Here is a 14,678-nt window from a genome sequence, read left to right on the forward strand (position 1 = left end):
TTTCCAAATCATATTACAAAAAGGGATAAAATATCCGAATATGTTACTCCCTCCGTCCCACAATTATAGTTCATCTTTCCTTTTTGGTTTGTCCCAAAATAATAGTCCACTTCTAAAAATAAATAACATTTTTTTTTACCAAAATACCCCCTAATTATTATTAACAAACTAAGCATTTAATGGAACATTAAATGCAAAGTAAGGACAAAACTGTCATTTTATTATATAAAGTTAGTGGTAATTAATGCTTTTCTTAATCTGTGTGTTTTTTGTTTGTGGACAATAATATTGGGACGGAGGGAGTATTAAACATGGAAATCATTAAATGTATTAATAACTTTATAACTTAATAAAATACTTTGAGTTTGTGTAACACCTGATTTCGGGTACGTAAATCTTATTTGAGTATTTTCCATTTTTAGCCTTGGACTCGGCGAGTCATAGGTCCGACTCGCCGAGTAGAGACGGGACCCGGGACGTGTTTAAGTTGGTGACTCGGCGAGTCCATATTCCGGACTCGGCGAGTCACCGCTGTTGGATGAAACCCTAAGTTTCACGGGTTTGCACCCTATTTAAGCCTCATGTCCGCCCCAAGCCAGCCCCCATTCACCCTCAGAGCCCCCAACCCTCGTTCAAAGCTTATTTCCTTGAGAGTTTGAAGCATTATTGTGTGTTCTTGAAGGTTTTGAGAAGGAAGTGGTGTAGATCAAGAGGAAGGGAAGGAAACCAAGCATCTTAGTGTTCTCTCAGTGATTCCTTTGAGGTATAACCCATTTTCCCTCTGTTTCTATGCTTATTACTCCATTAAGTCTTTCTTGAGCCCTTCCCCAAGCTTGTATGTGCAATACAATTCGTAATAAGTTGATTGGCCTTTAGATCTAGGCATGGTTGAGCTCCAGGAGCTCATATCTGTTGCCTTTATGGACCCATATTGCATGAAGACCCTAGATCTACCCTTTTGGGTGCATTTTGAACCCTAAAACCCTTAGTGGTGAATATCTACACGTAAAGTTGGAAACTTTACGTGTGATTCATGCTCTAGGAACCCAGATATGTGAATGGCATGGACTGGATCCAAGCAAAATCGCGTTTATAGTGCTTGCATGGTAACGACTCGGCGAGTCGTTCATCTGACTCGGCGAGTCTGCTGACGAGTCTCCGAGTTTGTCCCTTTTTCGTAGTGTCGAGTGTGAGCAGTGAGTCACGGGGTGTGACTCAGTGAGTTGGAAGCCAAACTCATCCATAAAGGAACTCGGCGAGTCAATGCCCTGACTCGGCGAGTTCAAGGCAATCTTCTTAGATCAAGAACAGACTCGACGAGTTATTCATACAACTCGGCGAGTCTTAGCATAAGTGTTCATTGGATGAAGATGAACTTGGCGAGTTGTTCATACAACTCGGTGAGTTGTTCATACAACTCGGCGAGTTGTTCATACAACTCGGCAAGTAGGATGAAGGACTTGAACATCAGTTTGGAAGGAGAACTCGTCGAGCCAACGCCTAACTCGACGAGTAGAAACGGGATTCATGACAATCGTTTGGGTAGGGACTCGGCGAGTTGGAGAGCCAACTCGGCGAGTCGGGTCAACTGAAAGTTGACTCTAATTTGGACTTATGACATGATCAGGGGTAAAATGGTCATTTTACCCAAAGGTCAGTTAGCAGTGATTGATTGAGTATGTTGTGGGAATTACAGCCGGAGGATTTCCGGAGCAGCAACAACAGCAGTAGACAGTCAGTTCCCGATCAGATCAGCAGCTACTTTGAGGTGAGTTACCTTCCACTAGCGGTGGGTATACGGCCACAATGCCGGCCCACCAGTAGGAGTCGTATGATAGATGATTGTCTTTGTGATATCATCTAGGTTTGCTACTACCTGATATGTTATATGCTAGCATGATATGTTATATGTGATAGAAGTAGAGATCGGTTGTTAGGACCGAAGGGTAGTTCAGACACCCCAGAAATGTCTGACAGTATGTGATGATATGTTTGCATGTTGGCTTGTTATGTTGTATGCGATAGAGGTAGTAGGAGGGGACCAGTCCCCAAGTTCGGTTGTTAGAACCGAAGGGTAGTCCAGACACCCCAGATATGTCTGATGATATGTTATGTATTGTATATGTGTAAGTAGCAGTAGGGGGGTGAAACAGTCCCCGAGGATCGGTTGTCAGGACCGACGGGTAGTCAGCACCCCAGAATAGCTTGACACGGGTAGTCAACACCCCAGAATGGCTTGACACGGGTAGGACGGCACCCCAGAATGGCCGCACGGGTAGTCGGCACCCCAGAATGGCCGTACCGGGTAGTCAGGCACCCTAGAATAGCTTGGCAGTATGTATGATATGTGTTGTATGGTATGTGGTACGATGGGGGAACTCACTAAGCTTTGTGCTTACATTTTTCAGTTGTTGTTTCAGGTACCTCTTCAGCCAAGGGGAAGGAGCAGGCGCGGTAGCGGCTCATCACACACACACACCCTTTGATTCCGCATTTATGAGTTTACCCTGGGATTGATACTCTGACATTTTGGTTGTTTAACTGTTATGGATTTCAAATTCAGTTCTCGATGTGAAATGGTTTAATTAAGCAATGTTTTAATTATTAATGTTTTCTAAAGTAATGTTTTAAAAACGAGATTTTTGGACGTGAAAATTGGGTCGTTACAAGTTGGTATCAGAGCCCTGGTTTGAGGGATTCGGACACACCTTTGGGGGTGTCTGAACTCAAATCGAGGGATTAAAAGATTTTCCAAAAGAAAATGTTTTCTAAAGATTGAGAAAAGAGTTTTAAGAAAGAACGAAGTGTGTGATGTGCACGACCGGCCGAGCTCTAGTAAGTATTCCCCAAAGTACCCATACAAGTTTATGTTATGTTTATCAGCTTCTGTAGAACAGCATGCTAGAATAGGACTAAGGATCTAGGAGTGATGCCTTATGTGCCTGCTTTATGTGTTTCAGTTGTATGAGAATTGCATGCTAGTATTGAGTAGACAGCGAGTAGGATAGCTTGATTAGGTTATGCCTGGTAATATGAGCTTAGCATTTTATGCTAGTACAGTTCTTGTAAGCAGATAGAGTTGATTGAGATTGTTACCCTCGTCTGAATGCTGCTTGCTTCGTGCTATGTGGGACTCTGAATAATGGGAGTTAGCCATTAGGCGAATACGTCACGTCACATGTGATCAGGGTTGAATAATCTTAGAGTGACGGATTTGATCCTACTGCGCAGCTCTTGTTTGAGTCCAACCGTTGTAGGGACGAGTCAGGTACTCGAAGGATTATCTGAGCCTCGTCACATGTGATGGTATTCAGGTAATGGCTAATTGGAATTACAAGGAGGCCTGCAGCAGCTGAGGACTGGATAGAGGAGAATCAGAGATTTCCCTAGGGCAAGCCTAGGATGAGTATAGCAGTGATCAGCAATAGTGAAAGGGATCTGGTGGAGTCGAGGCATTCCTTGAAGAAAGTACGGATAGATGTGGAAGGTAGTATGGGCCCGTACTACTGAAAGCATAGGATCTGTACCCGAACCAAGGAAGGCCAAGATAAGACCAGGGAACTTGTAAGTAGCAGCGATCCCTCAGGAAGTATCGGTATCACTAATGATTGTTATTATGTATTGCAGAATGGTGGTACTTCGATCGAGGCCGATAGATGGCGGTTCAGGAGAGGGGTCAGGTTCAGAATCAGGTTCCGAGCCGGTAGATGAGGGACTACGCGAGTTCATCGCGTCAGAGATCACCAGGGGTATCCTTGAGTCGACTCCCATTATCTTCGGGTCGATCAAGGAAGGGATCATCGAGTTGATGGAGGATCGCCTTCAGGCATTCAGGAGTGATATGGCATCCAGCCAGTCGGGATCTCGCACACTGTCCTTCAAGGACTTTAGGGACAGTGGTGCGCCAGATTTCCACGGGGTGAAAGACCCCATTGCTGCCAGGCGATGGATTGCGGACATCGAGTCTGCACAGTTGACTAGCTTCTACCCTGAGGGGTCGAAGGTGAGTTATGCAGCAGGATGTTTACGAGACCGAGCTCGAGATTGGTGGGAGTCAGTGGGTGACTCGTTGGGAGCCTCAGCTATCGAGGCTATGACCTGGTCGGACTTTGTGACCAGGTTCAAGGCAGCATTCATGCCGACTGTCGAACTTCAGCAGTTGGCCAGGGAGTTTTTGGACATGAGACAGACGACGGAGACTGTGGCGGAGATCACCACTAAGTTCCGGGAGAGGGCCCTGTTGGTGCCCCAGTATGCGGGCGATGAGGACATGAGGAGGACCCGCTATCATGACATGCTCCGGGCTGATATCCGGGAGCACGTTAGTTTTTCAGCTTGCCCCACCCTAGAATCCATGATTGCCAGGGCGAGGGAGAGGGAGATAGATTTGGAGCACATCCGGAAACGGAAGTTAGAGGAGGGACAGACAGGAGGGGCTTCGGGGAAGAAGCCCAAGGGATCAGATGGTAGGCCGAAAGGCCAGTCAGGACCGAGCCGCTGCAGGAAATGCGACAGGCCGCACGAGGGGGCGTGCAGGTTGGGATCATCAGGCTGCTACAAGTGCGGCAAGTCTGGGCACTTTAGCAGGGATTGCACTGCTCCGGCAGCAGTTATTCAGACGTCTGGGTTGCTGTGTTTCCACTGTAACCAGAGGGGCCACAAGAAGGCCAATTGCCCCCAGTTGACAGTTTCAGCGCCAGTGAAGGCGCCAGCTCCAGCGACCCTGCGGATCATAGATGGCCGGCAGGGCAAGGCAGAGGCTCCAGTGGTGAGGAGCCAGGCATTTCAGCTGATCGCCGAGGAGGCACGCGCCGCACCCGATGTGGTGACGGGTATGATTCTTTCCCTCTATTTTATTTTTATGACGTTATGATATTGATATGTGCTTCGTATGTATGTGTATGCATTAGGATCGTTCCATGTGAACGGCATCCCCGTTAAGGTGTTGTTCGACTTGGGTGCATCCCGATCATTTGTTTCCCTTACGCTTAGCAAGAAGTTTCATGAGTCTTCGGGCGAGTTAGATTGCCCTTTAGAGGTAGAGATTGCTGATGATCGATCGGTGTGAGCATCGATGGTGTTTCGAGATTGCGTATTGCGTTTGTTTGAGGAGCGCTACTTGGTAGACTTGGTTCCCATTCCGTTGCGTGGGAACAAGGTGATTATAGGCATGCATTGGTTGAGCCCCAATGGGGCGGTGATAGATTGCGCACAACAGCTAGTGCGAGTCAGGACCCCAGGCGGGGGAAAGTTAGTGATTCATGGCGAGAAGCCACAGTGTGGACCTACAGTCTATTCGGCAGCGAGGGCTAGATGATACCTTCAGCAGGGATGCGCAGGATATGTCGCGTACGTGATGGATACCCGGGAGACGGGTAAGGCGACGGTGAGCGAGGTTCCGGTGGTGCGAGATTTCGCAGATGTTTTTCCAGAGGAGCTTCTTTGGATACCTCCGGAGCAACAGGTTGAGTTTAGGATTGACCTCGTTCCTAGTGCGACTCTGATAGCCAAGACACCGTATCGGTTGGCTCCTCCCGAGATGCAGGAGTTGTCTACACAGCTGCAGGAGCTGTTAGACAAGGGATTCATTCGACTGAGTAGTTCACCCTGGGGAACCCCGATTTTGTTCGTGAAGAAGAAGGACGGGTCGCATCGGATGTGTATAGATTACCGGGAGCTGAACAAGGTAACGGTGAAGAACCGTTACCCACTCCCGAGGATTGATGACCTCTTTGACCAGCTTCAGGGAGCATCTTGGTTCTCCAAGATTAATTTGCGTTCGGGTTATCATCAAATGAGGGTCAGGGAGGAGGATACGCAGAAGACCGCGTTTCAGATACGCTATGGCCATTATGAGTTCGTGGTGATGCCGTTTGGGCTCACCAATGCTCCTGCCGCGTTCATGGACCTCATGAACCGCGTATGTAGACCGATGCTGGATCGGTCTGTGATAGTCTTTATCAATGACATCTTGGTTTATTCCAAGACACAGGAAGAGCATGAGGAGCATCTGAGAGAGGTATTGGAGACCCTGAGGAGGGAGAGCTTGTATGCCAAGTTCTCCAAGTGTGAGTTTTGGTTGCGCGAGGTGCAATTTCTCGGACACCTTGTCAACCAGAATGGGATTTTGGTCGATCCAACCAAGGTCGAGACCGTGATGAGATGGGAGGTTCCGAAGTCTCCATCTGAGATTCAGAGTTTCCTAGGATTGGTAGGCTATTACCGGAGATTCATTCAGGACTTCTCCAAGATAGCCGTACCCCTGACGCGGCTGACGAAGAAAGCTGTAGTCTTTCGGTGGGGACCCGAGCAGCAGGCTGCGTTTGAGATACTGAGACAGAGATTGTGCGAGGCGCCGATCTTAGCCCTGCCAGAGGGTGTAGAGGATTTTGTGGTTTATTATGACGCATCTATTTCAGGGATGGGCGCGGTACTAATGCAAAGGGGGCATGTCATTGCCTACGCTTCGAGGCAGCTCAAGCCTCACGAGGCGAACTACCCGACACATGATTTGGAGTTGGGGGCGGTGGTTGTTGCCCTCAAGATTTGGCAACATTACCTCTACGGGGTTCGATGTACCATCTACACGGACCACAAGAGTTTGAGGTACCTCATGGATCAGCCGAATCTGAACATGAGGCAGCGTCAGTGGTTGGACGTGGTGAAGGATTATGATTGTGAGATCCTTTACCACCCGGGAAAGGCCAATGTGGTGGCCGATGCACTTAGCTGCAAGGCGGCGCCGATCAAGGATATTTGCATGAGGATGACCGTAGTGACTCCCCTGTTGGAGCAGATTCGGGAGGCTCAACAGGAGGCTATCAAGGAGGAACATCGGAAGAGCGAACGTGTGGTGGGTCAGGTTTCCTCCTTCAATTATGATAGCCGAGGACTATTGACACTACACCGTAGGGTGTGGGTGCCGTATCACGGAGGCGTGCGCCAGATCTTGTTGGAGGAGGCGCACAAGTCCCGATTCTCTATTCATCCCGGGGCGACGAAGATGTATAGGGATCTTCGTCCAGATTATTGGTGGCCCTGCATGAAGCGGGATGTGACATGGTACGTCGAGCGGTGCTTGACCTGCAGGAAGGTCAAGGCCGAACATCAGAGACCGCCTGGCAAGATGCAGCCGTTGGATATTCCATTGTGGAAATGGGAAAATATCATGATGGATTTGTTGGAATAGTGTCTAAGGCTGCAACTATATTAGGCAAGTATTTGATCCGGTTGTGCATGGTCCTTTTGGGTTGCCTTCACCATAGCAACTTGATAGGATGATTTATTAAGAGAGAGTAAATATTATTAATATATTATGTGAATAATATAATGAATAATATGTTGTTATTTGATTAATATAAGTCATAGAATTAATTAGAATTAATTTGGTGACTTAAAGAGATTAATTAAATAAAGGGGTATAAACTGTCAATTGTTTGATAGTTAAGCTTTAGACTGTAAATCCATTTGTATATGGTATGGACGAATTCTAAGAGGTTTAGGATAGCTTAAATCGTCCATATACTTATCTATGGAATGGATTTGGATAGCCTTAAGAGAAGATTATCCAATTAGGGTTTAGGTTGTAACCCTTAAGGAGTCTACAAGTATAAATAGACCCTATGGCTGATGGAATTCGAGACATCTCCAAAAGCAAGGAACCTCTGGTCGAATTCCTCCTCTCTCCTCTCTCCTAAATCATTCTTATTGCTATTGGTGTTTGTAAGCCATTAGAGGAGTGACACTTGTGACTCTAGAAGCTTCAAGACCTCAAGATCAACAAGGAACTCAAAGGTATGATTCTAGATCTGTTTCAATGTTGTTATTTAACCTAATTAGTCATTAGAAGACTTGGATTCAATGCATGTTTATTAGAAAGCCTAGATCCAAGCATTAGGGTTTTGCATGCGCACATAGGAAAGTTCTTATGGCTAAAACCCATTAGTGGTATCAGAGCCTAGCTTGGTTTTCTTTAAATTGTTGCTTGATTAACTGAAACAAACCTGCAAAATTCGATTTTTTGGTTTCTGTGTCACTGACTCGGCGAGTCCCAAGGTGGACTCGGCGAGTAGGCCTGACTCGGCGAGTCCCCTTGTGCACTCGGCGAGTCCAGGCGTCAGGAATGACCAGATTCGGGATTTCTTTGTGTTTATCTTATGGAAACTTACCTTAATCATAATAGATCAACCTAAATCCGATTTTATGATATATATGACTATTATCTTGATCTAGAAAAAGATATTTATCAACTAATTAAATATTTAATTTCCTTATATGATAATTAATTAATTATTAAACTATTTTGGTAATTGTCTTTCAAAGAAATCTTGAATAAATCAAATATAGATAATTAGGATATTAATTGTTAATTGGAATTATTTGTTATTTGATCCTCCATGTTTTAAATGTTTAAAACCTACCCTCATGTTTTGAAATTTACTTTTGAGATTAAAAGCTTTAATTTAGACAACTTAAATTTCAAACCCTAGATTTTAAAAGTTTTAAAATACAACACTATACAAATATGATATTACTAGAATAATATATATATGTATAACTAAATGCTAGTCTTACCGTTAGTAGGCCTCATTCACGAAGCCGATCTATAAGGTGGGTATAAGGTTGCGGCCTATAAAATGGCGCTTAATGGGTGTACACTCACACCCACCGCTTGCTTGATTGGTGGAGGGTCGTTAGCCGAACGGGTAGGATAGGGCAACCTCATTCTCTCATTAAAAGTATAATAAGAAATATAAAGTAACTACACATATTTTTAAAATTTCCCAATCCTAGTTACTTTAGGAAAAGTGAATTGATGCAATCCCATGAAATTACACTTTGCACCTTGCTAAGATGTTAGTGGAGCGTGTGTGGTTTACCGGCACACTAATTGGATCTAAGCGAAGATGGCAAAGGGTGATTCATTGTTTATCATAGTTCGATGGAGCGTGTGTGGTTTACCGGCACATCGAATAGGTGATTGTTACAATGAAGGCACCATGTGAATTTGCATGGTAATTCACACCCGCTTTGTGATCCTCGGCATCCCAGTCACAAACGAGAGGGGCATATCGAGATTTAAACATGCCATTGAATAGTTTCAATGAATCTCATCCGAACCTAGGAATTCTCAAAAACACTTAGGACTAATAGTGTAAGTTTTATGATGGAGAATTAGTGAATCGTCATTCACTTACCTTCAATTTATTTGCATGTTAGATTACGGCATCCCTTTTCTAGTATGTAAATGTTATTGTTGGATCCTAGCCCTAATTTTCTTATTGGGTGATAATTAGGGATTCTTATTCTAATCTATCTTTGTCCTTTTCTAATCAAAGATGTCGAACGCAAACAACGCTGCTGCTAGTTCTTTCACGTTGATGAGCCTTTGCCAGAAGGTCACCTTCGATGGAACGAACTTTAGCGAATGGATAAGATACATTCGCACCATTGCTCGCTATGAGGATAAGGAGTATGTCCTCGATGAGAAGCTCGAGAAAATCAACCCCGAAATTGCTACTCCCGCCGAAATCACCACCTTTGAAACTCATGAGCGAGATGCAACGAAGGTACATTGCATCATGATTGCCACCATGAACTCCGAATTCCAAAAGTCCTACGAGGACATGTACCCGTACGAGATGCATCAAGACTTATTGGAGAGGTACCACCAAAACGCGAGACAAGAGAGGTACGAGATTTTCACTAACATGATTTCCACGAAGATGGGTCATGGAGAATCTCTTACCGTGCACTTGCAAAAGATGCAAAGGTATGTTGACCGCCTCCGCAAGTTAAATGTTGACTTCGGTGAAGACTTGGCGATCGACATGGTGCTTCACTCTTTGCCTCCGATGTACAATCAATTTAGGATGACCTACCACATGAAAAAAGAAGAGGTCACCCTAAGTAAGCTCCAAGGTCTCTTGAGGGTTGCTGAGAGCAACTTCAAAGACAAGTCTGTTGCACCCATTCCCAATCCGCCTGCTGCTCCTGTCTTGGCTATTGGACAAGGGAAGGGAAAGAAGAGGAAAGCTTCATCGAAGAACTATCGCAAGGTGAAAGCCCGAGATGGTGCCTCTTCTAGTGGGACCAAAGTTGATCCCGCTAAGCCCTGCTCTAACCCGAAGGAGGCAGAGTGCCACCACTGCCACAAGATAGGACATTGGAAGAGAAGCTGCCCGGATTACCTGCAAGCAATCAAAGAAGGAAAGATCAAGCCATCTTTCGCAGGTATATATACAATCAAATCTAACGATTCTAATCATGCTATTTCTTGGGTTCTTGATACCGGTTGTGGTTATCACATTTGTTCTAATGTGCAGGGACTAAGAAGAAGTAGGGATGTGGAGCAAGGAAGGATCAATCTAATCATGGGGAACAGAAGATCGTCGCCTGTGACCAAGATTGGAGTGTATTCCTTAGTGCTTAGGAATAGTTTAGTTTTAGATTTGAACAATTGTTGCTATTCGCCAGAAATGGCAAGAAACATCATTTCATTTCATGGTTTATATAGGCAAGGATTTAGATTTTCTTTTAATAATGAGAATGGTTCTATTTTGGCTTATCTAAATGGTGTCTTTTACTTTGAAGCTATACCATGTAATGGAATATATGAAACCGTTATGATTGTTGATAACTTAGGAAATGATGTTTTGAATATTGATTCTTCCACTAGTATGGATAAAGCATCCTTGTGGCATTGTCGTCTTGGACATGTCAACAAGAAACGCATAGCCCAACTCCAAAAGGATGGAGTGTTGGAGTCATTCGACCTTAGGGAAGATGACACATGCGAGTCTTGTTTGCTTGGAAAGATGACTAAGTCGCCCTTCACGAGTACATGTGAAAGGGGCGAGGGTCTATTGGACCTAATACATACCGATGTGTGTGGACCGTTTAGATCAACCACGAAGGATGGGAACCGCTTCTATGTGACTTTTATCGATGACTATAGTAGATATGGGTATATCTACTTAATCAAGCAAAAGTCAGACACCTTTGAAAAGTTCAAAGAGTTCAAGAATGAAGTGGAGAATCAATTGGGCAGGAAAATCAAGATGCTTCGATCCGATCGAGGAGGAGAGTACCTAAGTCTTGAATTCCACGATTATCTCAAGGAGTGTGGAATAGTTTCACAATTGACGCCTCCTAGGACACCGCAGTTGAATGGTGTGGCAGAAAGGCGTAATCGAACCTTATTGGATATGGTTCGCTCCATGATGAGTCGTGCTTCGCTACCAATCTCTTTTTGGGGGTATGCCTTAGAGACTGCCGCCCATATCCTTAACCGAGTCCCTACTAAGAAGGTTGCCAAAACACCTCACGAGATGTGGACAGGGAAAGCTCCCTCGTTGGCACATATCAAGGTTTGGGGTTGCGAGGTTTTCGTAAGACGAGATACTCACGACAAGCTTGAACCTCGAAGTGAGCGATGTATTTTCATCGGCTACCCGCATACATCCTTTGGATATCTCTTCTATAGACCGAAGGACAATGTTGTCTTCGTTGCGAGGAGAGGAGTTTTCCAAGAGCGAGAACTCATAAGCCAAGGAGACAGTGGGAGGCAAATCGAGCTTGAAGAGATTCAAGAGTCGATAGATGAAGGAACCTCTACCGCTGGCACTCAACCCGAGGAGGAAACTCCGGTTGAACCGATTGACGAATCCTTACCTCTTAGACGTTCCGGTAGAGTTAGAGTTCTACCCCAGTTTTATGGTTTTCATATTACTACCGAAGGGGACACGTATATTAGTGATGGTACACTAGTAAACCTTGATGAACCTAATAGCTATAAGGAAGCCATGGCAGGCCCGGAGTCTGCAAAATGGAAAGAGGCAATGGATAGCGAGATCCAATCCATGTATGATAACCAAGTTTGGAATTTGGTTGATTATGTGCCCGGACGTAAGACCGTTGGGTGCAAATGGATCTTCAAGAAGAAGACCGACGTGGATGGAAACGTGCACACATATAAAGCGCGATTGGTTGCGAAGGGCTTTACTCAAACTCCCGGAGTTGACTATGATGAGACCTTCTCACCAGTTGCGAAGATTAAATCTATTAGAGTGATGCTAGCTATTGCCGCATTTCATGATTATGAGATTTGGCAAATGGATGTCAAGACCGCCTTCCTAAATGGAAAGTTGGCTGAGGATGTTTACATGGCTCAGCCAGAGGGGTTTGTGGATATGAAGCATCCGGATAGAGTGTGTAAGCTTGAGAAGTCCATTTATGGACTTAAGCAAGCGTCTCGCAGATGGAATCTTTGCTTCGATGAGAAAGTCAAAGAGTTTGGATTTGTACGAAGCGAAGACGAATCTTGTGTATATGTCAAAGCCAGTGGGAGTATAGTAAGCTTTCTCGTCCTATATGTCGATGACATATTGCTCATAGGAAACGACATCCCGACTCTGCAGGAAGTTAAGTCCTGGCTCGGGAAGTGCTTCGCTATGAAGGACCTCGGAGAAGCTTCTTACATTTTGGGAATAAGGATAGTAAGAGAAAGAAGTAAGAGACTAATTGGACTTAGTCAGAATACTTACTTAGAGAAAGTACTAAAACGCTTTAGTATGGAAAACTCAAAGAAGGGAGAACTACCGATACAAAGTAATGCCAAATTGAGTAAGACTCAAAGTCCGAGTACCGAAGCTGAAATAGCAGAAATGAGCCGAGTACCATACGCTTCCGCAGTTGGCTCAATCATGTACGCTATGACTTGTACTCGCCCTGATGTAGCCTTCGCTTTGAGCATGGTTAGCAGATATCAAGGGAATCCTGGCAAAGCACATTGGATTGCGGTGAAGAATATCCTTAAGTACCTTCGGAGGACAAAGGAATGGTTCTTAGTCCTCGGAGAGAGTGATGACTTGAAGGTGCGAGGGTATAGTGACGCCAGTTTTCAGACCGACAGGGACAACTACCGTTCACAGTCGGGCTGGGTCTTTACCCTAAATGGAGGAGTAGTGACCTGGAAGAGTTCCAAGCAAGAGACCGTAGCTGATTCAACGTGCGAATCAGAGTACATTGCAGCGAGCGAAGCATCGAAGGAGGCAATATGGCTAAAGAACTTCATCGGTGGTCTTGGAGTCGTACCTGCCATAAAGGAGCCCATGGAGATTTTCTGTGATAACGAAGGTGCGGTTGCCTTAACCAAGGAACCGAGGGATCATGGTAGATCAAGACATATCGACAGAAAATATCACTTCATCAGACATCGTGTAGAAGAAGGACAACTCGTAGTGAAGAGGATATCATCAGAAGATAACCCAACAGATCCGCTTACGAAGGGGTTGAGTAGGGTTAAGCACTTGCAGCATGCTAGGAGTATTGGGCTGAAGGATGATATTAGCATATATTAGATAGTATTAGAAACGTGTAATAGATAAAATGTAATTGACATTTGATGATTAAATAAAGGAGTTTTATTTATGAGTAATGATACTATCTTATGTTAATTGTTTACCTATTGTTTCACTTTTGCATGTTTTGACTTCCAGAATAATTGAGTTTATTAGGAATAATCGAATTATTCAAATGGTCCACAATCGTTCATATGTTGGGAGTAGATATGAAAGAAGATTGTCATGAATTGGTGTGTAGAATGTCTAAATGGTGTTAGACATAGCAAAGGATTGCTGCAACGTTCATGAGTGCTTATGAACTAGTTTTGAGCATTGGAATAAACCCACGCTTGCTGGAATCACCTTATGGAATACGATATAAAAGGTGATCGCAAGACGATAATATCATATAGTCTTAAAACCTAGATATATGGTTTATTATTTGTTAATTGATTGTACATTGATAATACGAAACCGCATCAGTAACTTGGTGTTATAAAACGTATTGTTGTGTATAGTTGGTTAATGAATAAGTAAATGCATATAAGTCGAAGTTTATCTGTAACTTTTATCTAAGAAGGTAAAAGCGATATCTTGGCCGCTCGATGATTTGATTTGACTTATGTGCCGGGCCCGGTCAAAACTGAATTGATGTGTTCGATTAAGTTCTATGTCAAATAAATCAGAGATCGAGAAACCTAAATGCATGACTAACCATTCCATAGGATTGTCAGCATGATATCTAACAGAGGACTGTACGTTCCCTTATCTAAAGGACAAGATTGATTAGATCAGAGTTGACAGCGTCTTTGAGAGCTATGATTGCAAACCGAATTGTACTTGTATAGTTACTAGACTTATCCAAGTGGGAGACTGTTGGAATAGTGTCTAAGGCTGCAACTATATTAGGCAAGTATTTGATCCGGTTGTGCATGGTCCTTTTGGGTTGCCTTCACCATAGCAACTTGATAGGATGATTTATTAAGAGAGAGTAAATATTATTAATATATTATGTGAATAATATAATGAATAATATATTGTTATTTGATTAATATAAGTCATAGAATTAATTAGAATTAATTTGGTGACTTAAAGAGATTAATTAAATAAAGGGGTATAAACTGTCAATTGTTTGATAGTTAAGCTTTAGACTGTAAATCCATTTGTATATGGTATGGACGAATTCTAAGAGGTTTAGGATAGCTTAAATCGTCCATATACTTATCTATGGAATGGATTTGGATAGCCTTAAGATAAGATTATCCAATTAGGGTTTAGGTTGTAACCCTTAAGGAGTCTACAAGTATAAATAGACCCTATGGCTGATGGAATTCG

The 14,678-nt window shown here is 44.0% G+C and overlaps 1 long non-coding RNA gene across 1 annotated transcript; it reads left to right on the forward strand.

Moving 5' to 3' along the window:
- Window positions 1–584: 584 nt before the first annotated feature.
- On the forward strand, window positions 585–2,647 carry LOC128130002 (uncharacterized). The gene is made up of 2 exons (XR_008227931.1): window positions 585–763; window positions 2,421–2,647. It is a non-coding gene; the product is annotated as an uncharacterized LOC128130002 (long non-coding RNA).
- The last annotated feature ends 12,031 nt before the right edge of the window (window positions 2,648–14,678 follow it).

The sequence above is a fragment of the Lactuca sativa genome, chromosome 1 (assembly GCF_002870075.4).
Source record: "Lactuca sativa cultivar Salinas chromosome 1, Lsat_Salinas_v11, whole genome shotgun sequence".
Classification (NCBI taxonomy): domain Eukaryota; kingdom Viridiplantae; phylum Streptophyta; class Magnoliopsida; order Asterales; family Asteraceae; genus Lactuca; species Lactuca sativa.